The sequence below is a fragment of the Schistocerca gregaria genome, chromosome 1 (genome assembly GCF_023897955.1).
Source record: "Schistocerca gregaria isolate iqSchGreg1 chromosome 1, iqSchGreg1.2, whole genome shotgun sequence".
In the NCBI taxonomy this organism is placed as follows: Eukaryota; Metazoa; Arthropoda; class Insecta; order Orthoptera; family Acrididae; genus Schistocerca; species Schistocerca gregaria.
This window is the reverse complement of record NC_064920.1, coordinates 60,541,226-60,551,637: the sequence shown is the minus strand read 5'-3', so window position 1 is coordinate 60,551,637 and position 10,412 is coordinate 60,541,226. Positions and strand designations below refer to the sequence as shown.

At 46.7% G+C, this 10,412-nt stretch overlaps 1 non-coding gene across 1 annotated transcript; it reads left to right on the top strand.

Moving 5' to 3' along the window:
* The first annotated feature begins 641 nt into the window (after positions 1-641).
* Trnar-ucg (transfer RNA arginine (anticodon UCG)) lies at positions 642-714 on the top strand. Its single transcript has one exon. It is a non-coding gene; the product is annotated as a tRNA-Arg (tRNA).
* The last annotated feature ends 9,698 nt before the right edge of the window (positions 715-10,412 follow it).

Here is a 10,412-nt window from a genome sequence, read left to right as displayed (position 1 = left end):
TTGTGAGCTCAAGTCTGATGACCCAGACGACCGTAAGGACGAAGTACGCAAGAGTACCGCTAGGCCGCGCCTCTTTAGCTCAGTGGTAGAGCACTGGTCCAGTAAACCAGGGGTCGTGAGTTCCAATCCTCAGAGGAGGAAGACGAATTTTGGAAATCAGTTGCGCGTCGTGGCCGTATAGCAAACAGTATCTGTGATGACGAACAATTAGCGACAAGCGTTTTATTAAGAATTACGGTCAGATGTGATTAAGGCGAATGGCGCAGATAAAGCATATGCCAAAGCGGTACAGCATAAGGTGGGACGAGGCAGTCTGAATTACATTTTATAGATAAATTTCTCACATATCTCTGAGCCTCTCGCAGTCGTCGTCGTCGTCGTCGTCGCCGCCGCCGCTTCTGCAGAAGTAGCAAATGGCCATGGTAGCAAAGGCGGCGAGGGACACCCTGCCTTCGATTCCGAATGCACAAAGTGTGTGGTCTTGTTTCCCAGTCTATATTTGGTCGGTCTCGTAAGAGGATGAATGTAACGTTTGGGTGGGAAAGAGCAAGGGGCAGCGGCTGTGTGGAACGAAAACACTATTCCTCAGGGGTGTGAGCGTTACGAGATGAGTCGTGTACAAGTTATACTTCGTGGGTAGTGACCGTGTGGCCGAATGGATAAGGCGTCGGACTTCGGATCTGAAGATTACAGGTTCGAATCCTGTCACGCTCGGTTTTTTTCCAGTTCTGAAAAAGAAACATACCGTTTTAATGTAGCAATTGAGCAGTACGAAACCGTCTGAATGTTTCTGTTGACCACTTTCTGCTTGGAGATGCTCTTGAGCTTGAAACACACACAACAAGACCGGTGTTAACTAGCGAAATGGTCGGCAGAGTGCCGTCACCGCGAGTTTTGACTGGCACTTGCACATCTAAAACAACGTCGGAAAGTAACTCGTTCGGCTTTTGAGTCACATCAAGTATGTGTGTTAATTTTGACGCCACTAGCTCTGCAGGTTGTCATGCAATTCCTTTACCTCTCAGAAATGATTATGAAATAAAAGTGAAGTACATGACGAGTGTGACGTTAGGAAAACATTAAGCAGCATAGAGAGATTCTGTATGGAACCACCCAACCCAAACGAGTACTGTGTGACGTGCTAGACCGGCAGGTATTCACCAAGGCAGCCGGCTAGCTCAGTCGGTAGAGCGTGATATTCTTTATCCCAAGGTCGAGGGTTCGAGCCCCACGCTGGGCGGAACGGAATTTTGTTCCGCTGCAGATGTAAATTACCGTTTTTCTGATTAAAGCGATGTAATGGAAATAGCAACTTTTAACTTTGCCTACGTCTCTGTCAGTCGCAAGAAAACTGTATTTGAAGGTAAAGGTGATTTTGTAGACATGTGTGAAAGACATGTTCTGAAATGCAAGTGTTGTTGTTTGGAGAGCACATCGGTTACGTGTCAGATGTGTAGCCAAGCAGTAATGGATCGCCATAGCTGCAAATAGTAGTCGGTAATATGAAGTGTTGTCAGCTCAAGTCTGATGATCCGGACGACCGTAAGGACGAAGTACGCAAGAGTACCGCTAGGCCGCGCCTCTTTAGCTCAGTGGTAGAGCACTGGTCTAGTAAACCAGGGGTCGTGAGTTCCCATCCTCAGAGGAGGAAGACGAATTTTGGAAATCAGTTGCGCGTCGTGGCCGTATAGCAAACAGTATCTGTGATGACGAACAATTAGCGACAAGCGTTTTATTAAGAATTACGCTCAGATGTGATTAAGGCGAATGGCGCAGATAAAGCATTTGCCAAAGCGGTACAGCATAAGGTGGGACGAGGCAGTCTGAATTACATTTTATAGATGAATTTCTCACATATCTCAGAGCCTCTCGCGGTCGTCGTCGTCGTCGTCGTCGTCGTCGTCGTCGTCGTCGTCGTCGTCGTCGTCGTCGTCCCCACCGCCGCTTCTGCAGAAGTAGCAAATGGCCATGGTAGCAAAGGCCGCGAGGGACGCCCTGCCTTCGATTCCGAATGCACAAAGTGTGTGGTCTTGTTTCCCAGTCTATATTTGGTCGGTCTCGTAAGAGGTTGAATGTAACGTTTGGGTGGGAAAGAGCAAGGGGCAGCGGCTGTGTGGAACGAAAACACTATTCCTCAGGGGTGTGAGCGTTACGAGATGAGTCGTATACAAGATATACTTGGTCGCTAGTGACCGTGTGGCCGAATGGATAAGGCGTCGAACTTCGGATCTGAAGATTACAGGTTCGAATGCTGTCACGCTCGGTTTTTTTCCAGTTCTGAAAAAGAAACATACCGTTTTAATGTAGCAATTGAGCAGTACGAAACCGTCTGAATGTTTCTGTTGACCATTTTCTGCTTGGAGATGCTCTTGAGCTTGAAACACACACAACAAGACCGGTGTTAACTAGCGAAGTGGTCGGCAGAGTGCTGTCACTGCGAGTTATGACAGGCACTTTCACATCTAAAACAACGTCGGAAAGAAACTCGTTCGGCTTTTGAGTCACATCAAGTATGTGTGTTTATTTTGACGCCACTAGCTCTGCAGGTTGTCATGCAATTCCTTTACCTCTCAGAAATGATTATGAAATAAAAGTGAAGTACGTGACGAGTGTGACGTTAGGAAAACATTAGGCAGCATGGAGAGATTCTGTATGGGACCACCCAACCCAAACGAGTACTGTGTGACGTGCTAACCCGCAGGTATTCACGGAGGCAGCCGGCTAGCTCAGTCGGTAGAGCATGATATTCTTAATCCCAGGGTCGTGGCTTCGAGCCCTACGCTGGGCGGAACGGAATTTTGTTCCGCTGCAGATGTAAATTACCGTTTTTCTGATTAACGTGATGTAATGGAAATAGCAACTTTTAACTTTGCCTACGTCTCTGTCAGTCGCAAGAAAACTGTATTTGAAGGTAAATGTGATTTTGTAGACATGTGTGAAAGACATGTTCTGAAATGCAAGTGTTGTTGTTTGGAGAGCACATCGGTTACGTGTCAGATGTGTAGCCAAGCAGTAATGGATCGCCATAGCTGCAAATAGTAGTAGGTAATATGAAGTGTTGTCAGCTCAAGTCTGATGACCCAGACGACCGTAAGGACGAAGTACGCAAGAGTACCGCTAGGCTGCGCCTATTTAGCTCAGTGGTAGAGCACTGGTCTAGTAAACCAGGGGTCGTGAGTTCCCATCCTCAGAGAAGGAAGACGAATTTTGGAAATCAGTTGCGCGTCGTGGCCGTATAGCAAACAGTATCTGTGATGACGAACAATTAGCGACAAGCGTTTTATTAAGAATTACGCTCAGATGTGATTAAGGCGAATGGCGCAGATAAAGCATTTGCCAAAGCGGTACAGCATAAGGTGGGACGAGGCAGTCTGAATTACATTTTATAGATGAATTTCTCACATATCTCTGAGCCTCTCGCGGTCGTCGTCGTCGTCGTCGTCGTCGTCGTCGTCGTCGTCGTCGTCGCCGCTTCTGCAGAAGTAGCAAATGGCCATGGTAGCAAATGCGGCGAGGGACGCCCTGCCTTCGATTCCGAATGCACAAAGTGTGTGGTCTTGTTTCCCAGTCTATATATGGTCGGTCTCGTAAGAGGTTGAATGTAACGTTTGGGTTGGAAAGAGCAAGGGGCAGCGGCTGTGTGGAACGAAAACACTATTCCTCAGGGGTGTGAGCGTTACGAGATGAGTCTTATACAAGTTATACTTGGTCGCTAGTGACCGTGTGCCCGAATGGATAAGGCGTCGGACTTCGGATCTGAAGATTACAGGATCGAATGCTGTCACGCTCGGTTTTTTTCCAGTTCTGAAAAAGAAACATACCGTTTTAATGTAGCAATTGAGCAGTACGAAACCGTCTGAATGTTTCTGTTGACCATTTTCTGCTTGGAGATGCTCTTGAGCTTGAAACACACACAACAAGACCGGTGTTAACTAGCGAAATGGTCGGCAGAGTGCCGTCACCGCCAGCTTTGACTGGCACTTGCACATCTAAAACAACGTCGGAAAGTAACTCGTTCGGCTTTTGAGTCACATCAAGTATGTGTGTTAATTTTGACGCCACTAGTTCTGCAGGTTGTCATGCAATTCCTTTACCTCTCAGAAATGATTATGAAATGAAAGTGAAGTACGTGACGAGTGTGACGTTAGGAAAACATTAGGTAGCATGGAGAGATTCTGTATGGGACCACCCAACCCAAACGAGTACTGTGTGACGTGCTAACCCACAGGTATTCACCGATGCAGGCGGCTAGCTCAGTCAGTAGAGCATGATATTCTTAATCCCAGGGTCGAGGGATATAGCCCCACGCTGGGCTGAATGGAATTTTGTTCCGCTGCAGATGTAAATTACCGTTTTTCTGATTAACGTGATGTAATTGAAATAGCAACTTTTAACTTTGCCTACGTCTCTGTCAGTCGCAAGAAAACTGTATATGAAGGTAAAGGTGATTTTGTAGACATGTGTGAAAGACATGTTCTGAAATGCAAGTGTTGTTGTTTGGAGAGCACATCGGTTACGTGTTGATGTGTAGCCAAACAGTAATGGATCGCCATAGCTGCAAATAGTAGTAGGTAATATGAAGTGTTGTCAGCTCAAGTCTGATGACCAAGACGACCGTAAGGACGAAGTACGCAAGAGTACCGCTAGGCTGCGCCTATTTAGCTCAGTGGTAGAGCACTGGTCTAGTAAACCAGGGGTCGTGAGTTCCCATCCTCAGAGGAGGAAAACGAATTTTGGAAATCAGTTGCGCGTCGTGGCCGTATAGCAAACAGTATCTGTGATGACGAACAATTAGCGACAAGCGTTTTATTAAGAATTACGCTCAGATGTGATTAAGGCGAATGGCGCAGATAAAGCATTTGCCAAAGCGGTACAGCATAAGGTGGGACGAGGCAGTCTGAATTACATTTTATAGATGAATTTCTCACATATGTCAGAGCCTCTCGCGGTCGTCGTCGTCGTCGTCGTCGTCGTCGTCGTCGTCGTCGTCGCCGCCGCCGCCGCTTCTGCAGAAGTAGCAAATGGCCATGGTAGCAAATGCGGCGAGGGACGCCCTGCCTTCGATTCCGAATGCACAAAGTGTGTGGTCTTGTTTCACAGTCTATATTTGGTCGGTCTCGTAAGAGGTTGAATGTAACGTTTGGGTGGGAAAGAGCAAGGGGCAGCGGCTATGTGGAACGAAAACACTACTCCTCAGGGGTGTGAGCGTTACGAGATGAGTCGTATACAAGTTATACTTGGTCGCTTGTGACCGTGTGGCCGAATAGATAAGGCGTCGGACTTCGGATCTTAAGATTACAGGTTCGAATGCTGTCACGCTCGGTTTTTTTCCAGTTCTGAAAAAGAAACATACCGTTTTAATGTAGCAATTGAGCAGTACGAAACCGTCTGAATGTTTCTGTTGTCCATTTTCTGCTTAGAGATGCTCTTGATCTTGAAACACACACAACAAGACCGGTGTTAACTAGCGAAATGGTCGGCAGTGTGCCGTCACCACCAGTTTTGACTGGCACTTGCACATCTAAAACAACGTCGGAAAGTAACTCGTTCGGCTTTTGAGTCACATCAAGTATGTGTGTTAATTTTGACGCCACTAGTTCTGCAGGTTGTCATGCAATTCCTTTACCTCTCAGAAATGATTACGAAATAAAAGTGAAGTACGTGACGAGTGTGACGTTAGGAAAACATTAGGTAGCATGGAGAGATTCTGTATGGGACCTCCCAACCCAAACGAGTACCGTGTGACGTGCTAACCCGCAGGTATCACCAAGGCAGCCGGCTAGCTCAGTCAGTAGAGCATGATATTCTTAATCCCAGGGTCGAGGGTTCGAGCCCCACGCTGGGCGGAACGGAATTTTGTTCCGCTGCAGATGTAAATTACCGTTTTTCTGATTAACGTGATGTAATGGAAATAACAAGCTTTAACTTTGCCTACGTCTCTGTCAGTCGCAAGAAAACTGTATATGAAGGTAAAGGTGATTTTGTAGACATGTGTGAAAGACATGTTCTGAAATGCAAGTGTTGTTGTTTGGAGAGCACATCGGTTACGTGTCTGATGTGTAGCCAAGCAGTAATGGATCGCCATAGCTGCAAATAGTAGTCGGTAATATGAAGTGTTGTCAGCTCAAGTCTGATGATCCGGACGACCGTAAGGACGAAGTACGCAAGAGTACCGCTAGGCCGCGCCTCTTTAGCTCAGTGGTAGAGCACTGGTCTAGTAAACCAGGGGTCGTGACTTCCCATCCTCAGAGGAGGAAGACGAATTTTGGAAATCAGTTGTGCGTCGTGGCCGTATAGCAAACAGTATCTGTGATGACGAACAATTAGCGACAAGCGTTTTATTAAGAATTACGCTCAGATGTGATTAAGGCGAATGGAACAGATAAAGCATTTGATAAAGCGGTACAGCATAAGGTGGGACGAGGCAGTCTGAATTACATTTTATAGATGAATTTCGTCGCCGCTGCCGCTTCTGCAGAAGTAGCAAATGGCCATGGTAGCTAATGCGGCGAGGGACGCCGTGCCTTTTATTCCGAATGCACAAAGTGTGTGGTCTTGTTTCCCAGTCTATATTTGGTCGGTCTCGTAAGAGGTTGAATGTAACGTTTGGGTGGGAAAGAGCAAGGGGCAGCCGCTGTGTGGAACGAAAACACTATTCCTCAGGGGTGTGAGCGTTACGAGATGAGTCGTATACAAGTTATACTTGGTCGCTAGTGACCGTGTGGCCGAATGGATAAGGCGTCGGACTTCGGATCTGAAGATTACAGGTTCGAATGCTGTCATGCTCGGTTTTTTTCCAGTTCTGAAAAAGAAACATACCGTTTTAATGTAGCAATTGAGCAGTACGAAACCGTCTGAATGTTTCTGTAGACCATTTTCTGCTTGGAGATGCTCTTGAGCTTGCAACACACACAACAAGACCGGTGTTAACTAGCGAAGTGGTCGGCAGAGTGCTGTCACTGCGAGTTATGACAGGCACTTTCACATCTAAAACAACGTCGGAAAGAAACTCGTTCGGCTTTTGAGTCACATCAAGTATGTGTGTTTATTTTGACGCCACTAGCTCTGCAGGTTGTCATGCAATTCCTTTACCTCTCAGAAATGATTATGAAATAAAAGTGAAGTACGTGACGAGTGTGACGTTAGGAAAACATTAGGCAGCATGGAGAGATTCTGTATGGGACCACCCAACCCAAACGACTACTGTGTGACGTGCTAGACCGGCAGGTATTCACCAAGGCAGCCGGCTAGCACAGTCGGTAGAGCATGATATTCTTAATCCCAGGGTCGTGGCTTCTAGCCCTACGCTGGGCGGAACGGAATTTTGTTCCGCTGCAGATGTAAATTACCGTTTTTCTGATTAACGTGATGTAATGGACATAGCAACTTTTATCTTGCCTACGTCCCTGTCAGTCGCAAGAAAACTGTATTTGAAGGTAAAGGTGATTTTGTAGACATGTGTGAAAGACATGTTCTGAAATGCAAGTGTTGTTGTTTGGAGAGCACATCGGTTACGTGTCAGATGTGTAGCCAAGCAGTAATGGATCGCCATAGCTGCAAATAGTAGTAGGTAATATGAAGTGTTGTCAGCTCAAGTCTGATGACCCAGACGACCGTAAGGACGAAGTACGCAAGAGTACCGCTAGGCTGCGCCTCTTTAGCTCAGTGGTAGAGCACTGGTCTAGTAAACCAGGGGTCGTGAGTTCCCATTTTCAGAGGATGAAGACGAATTTTGGAAATCAGTTGCGCGTCGTGGCCGTATAGCAAACAGTATCTGTGATGACGAACAATTAGCGACAAGCGTTTTATTAAGAATTACGCTCAGATGTGATTAAGGCGAATGGCGCAGATAAAGCATTTGCCAAAGCGGTACAGCATAAGGTGGGACGAGGCAGTCTGAATTACATTTTATAGATGAATTTCTCACATATGTCAGAGCCTCTCGCGGTCGTCGTCGTCGTCGTCGTCGTCGTCGTCGTCGTCGTCGCCGCCGCCGCCGCTTCTGCAGAAGTAGCAAATGGCCATGGTAGCAAATGCGGCGAGGGACGCCCTGCCTTCGATTCCGAATGCACAAAGTGTGTGGTCTTGTTTCACAGTCTATATTTGGTCGGTCTCGTAAGAGGTTGAATGTAACGTTTGGGTGGGAAAGAGCAAGGGGCAGCGGCTATGTGGAACGAAAACACTACTCCTCAGGGGTGTGAGCGTTACGAGATGAGTCGTATACAAGTTATACTTGGTCGCTTGTGACCGTGTGGCCGAATAGATAAGGCGTCGGACTTCGGATCTTAAGATTACAGGTTCGAATGCTGTCACGCTCGGTTTTTTTCCAGTTCTGAAAAAGAAACATACCGTTTTAATGTAGCAATTGAGCAGTACGAAACCGTCTGAATGTTTCTGTTGTCCATTTTCTGCTTAGAGATGCTCTTGATCTTGAAACACACACAACAAGACCGGTGTTAACTAGCGAAATGGTCGGCAGAGTGCCGTCACCACCAGTTTTGACTGGCACTTGCACATCTAAAACAACGTCGGAAAGTAACTCGTTCGGCTTTTGAGTCACATCAAGTATGTGTGTTAATTTTGACGCCACTAGTTCTGCAGGTTGTCATGCAATTCCTTTACCTCTCAGAAATGATTACGAAATAAAAGTGAAGTACGTGACGAGTGTGACGTTAGGAAAACATTAGGTAGCATGGAGAGATTCTGTATGGGACCTCCCAACCCAAACGAGTACCGTGTGACGTGCTAACCCGCAGGTATCACCAAGGCAGCCGGCTAGCTCAGTCAGTAGAGCATGATATTCTTAATCCCAGGGTCGAGGGTTCGAGCCCCACGCTGGGCGGAACGGAATTTTGTTCCGCTGCAGATGTAAATTACCGTTTTTCTGATTAACGTGATGTAATGGAAATAACAAGCTTTAACTTTGCCTACGTCTCTGTCAGTCGCAAGAAAACTGTATATGAAGGTAAAGGTGATTTTGTAGACATGTGTGAAAGACATGTTCTGAAATGCAAGTGTTGTTGTTTGGAGAGCACATCGGTTACGTGTCTGATGTGTAGCCAAGCAGTAATGGATCGCCATAGCTGCAAATAGTAGTCGGTAATATGAAGTGTTGTCAGCTCAAGTCTGATGATCCGGACGACCGTAAGGACGAAGTACGCAAGAGTACCGCTAGGCCGCGCCTCTTTAGCTCAGTGGTAGAGCACTGGTCTAGTAAACCAGGGGTCGTGAGTTCCCATCCTCAGAGGAGGAAGACGAATTTTGGAAATCAGTTGTGCGTCGTGGCCGTATAGCAAACAGTATCTGTGATGACGAACAATTAGCGACAAGCGTTTTATTAAGAATTACGCTCAGATGTGATTAAGGCGAATGGAACAGATAAAGCATTTGATAAAGCGGTACAGCATAAGGTGGGACGAGGCAGTCTGAATTACATTTTATAGATGAATTTCGTCGCCGCTGCCGCTTCTGCAGAAGTAGCAAATGGCCATGGTAGCTAATGCGGCGAGGGACGCCGTGCCTTTTATTCCGAATGCACAAAGTGTGTGGTCTTGTTTCCCAGTCTATATTTGGTCGGTCTCGTAAGAGGTTGAATGTAACGTTTGGGTGGGAAAGAGCAAGGGGCAGCCGCTGTGTGGAACGAAAACACTATTCCTCAGGGGTGTGAGCGTTACGAGATGAGTCGTATACAAGTTATACTTGGTCGCTAGTGACCGTGTGGCCGAATGGATAAGGCGTCGGACTTCGGATCTGAAGATTACAGGTTCGAATGCTGTCATGCTCGGTTTTTTTCCAGTTCTGAAAAAGAAACATACCGTTTTAATGTAGCAATTGAGCAGTACGAAACCGTCTGAATGTTTCTGTAGACCATTTTCTGCTTGGAGATGCTCTTGAGCTTGCAACACACACAACAAGACCGGTGTTAACTAGCGAAGTGGTCGGCAGAGTGCTGTCACTGCGAGTTATGACAGGCACTTTCACATCTAAAACAACGTCGGAAAGAAACTCGTTCGGCTTTTGAGTCACATCAAGTATGTGTGTTTATTTTGACGCCACTAGCTCTGCAGGTTGTCATGCAATTCCTTTACCTCTCAGAAATGATTATGAAATAAAAGTGAAGTACGTGACGAGTGTGACGTTAGGAAAACATTAGGCAGCATGGAGAGATTCTGTATGGGACCACCCAACCCAAACGACTACTGTGTGACGTGCTAGACCGGCAGGTATTCACCAAGGCAGCCGGCTAGCACAGTCGGTAGAGCATGATATTCTTAATCCCAGGGTCGTGGCTTCTAGCCCTACGCTGGGCGGAACGGAATTTTGTTCCGCTGCAGATGTAAATTACCGTTTTTCTGATTAACGTGATGTAATGGACATAGCAACTTTTATCTTGCCTACGTCCCTGTCAGTCG